This window comes from Penaeus monodon, chromosome 30 (genome assembly GCF_015228065.2).
Source record: "Penaeus monodon isolate SGIC_2016 chromosome 30, NSTDA_Pmon_1, whole genome shotgun sequence".
NCBI lineage: Eukaryota > Metazoa > Arthropoda > Malacostraca > Decapoda > Penaeidae > Penaeus > Penaeus monodon.
Genome location: NC_051415.1, coordinates 2,416,321 through 2,417,596, shown reverse-complemented (window position 1 = coordinate 2,417,596; position 1,276 = coordinate 2,416,321).

Here is a 1,276-nt window from a genome sequence, read left to right as displayed (position 1 = left end):
AGTAATTATACTTTAAAATCGTTGGCATGTTCATGTTATCTCATCGTCTTTGCCATTACTCTTATTATTATAATAAAAACAACATATTATTGACAGCATCCTTCATTGTCAATTTGTCAAACGTTTCACGGGACACCTTTATTTCCCCCAAACCTCGCGACTAAATCAAAGATATTTTTCATAAAAATGTTTGACACATTCCGAAACGTTTGGCACTGCCAATCTCGGGAACGGTTAAGTTTGAAGTTCTGTATATAAGCCTATAATTTAACAATACTGAGCAGTGAATTAGTACAGCATAATTTCGGTAGGATCAATTCCCCTTAGTCGTAGTGCAAGAAGCATAAAAGACCTTATAAATTCAAACATACATGTGCAAGTAAGTGATCACTGACATGGAGAAAAACAATAAAATTTTGGTGAAAATAATAATTATGAAAATATCCTAAAGTAACAATTTGCTTAGTATATGATTGGCATGAATCGAACAAGTAAAATTGAAAACACCTTTTTATGAAATAATATAATAAAGAAAATAAAACCTTAAAAACGGTTGATGACATTCGAATGCGTAGTGCCAAACTCAGTATAGTGCTATAATCATTCCATATAAATTTTATTTGGTCCAAGTCATAATAGCCATGGGGTTTCTTCCCTTGTGCATGCGGGCAGAGAGGTTTTGTTGTCCACCGGCTAGTGCCTGGGCGTCAGAGCCGGGCAGAAACCAACAGCGCAGATGGTCGACAGGTGTTTGTCTTCGATCAATTTATGCGAATAGTACATTGGACATTGTTTATTGTGTAAAGCGTGCTCTCTTGGACAGTCCTTTCCGCCCGATTCACAGGTCGCGGTTCGTATACTTTTACGATGAATTTAGGATGCGGAAAATTTCAGTACAACGTTGCATCTCAGAAATTTTGTCCAGCTAAGCAGATCGCTGCAACTGCTTTTGAAGATGTGCCGAGTCAAACACTTACGATTACACGTACTTGAAATTACAAACCTATGGAGAGACGAGGGAGTTTCCTGTGGTTGAAATGTAAGCGTCGTTGTTGTAATAATTGAACACATGGGTTACGTTCGTGCTGGGTCAGCAACCCATGGGGGGTATCGGGCGTCAGCGTGCCTTTAGGGTCTGTCTGCTATCTATTTATAGAGAGCAGACAGGTTCACCGAGCATTCACAAGTTATATTTTGTAGGCCTACTATTCCATGTCTAGAGGCGAGAACAAGAAAGGCAAGTGCCAAAAGTCAATCTTGAGGGGGGGGGGGGGGG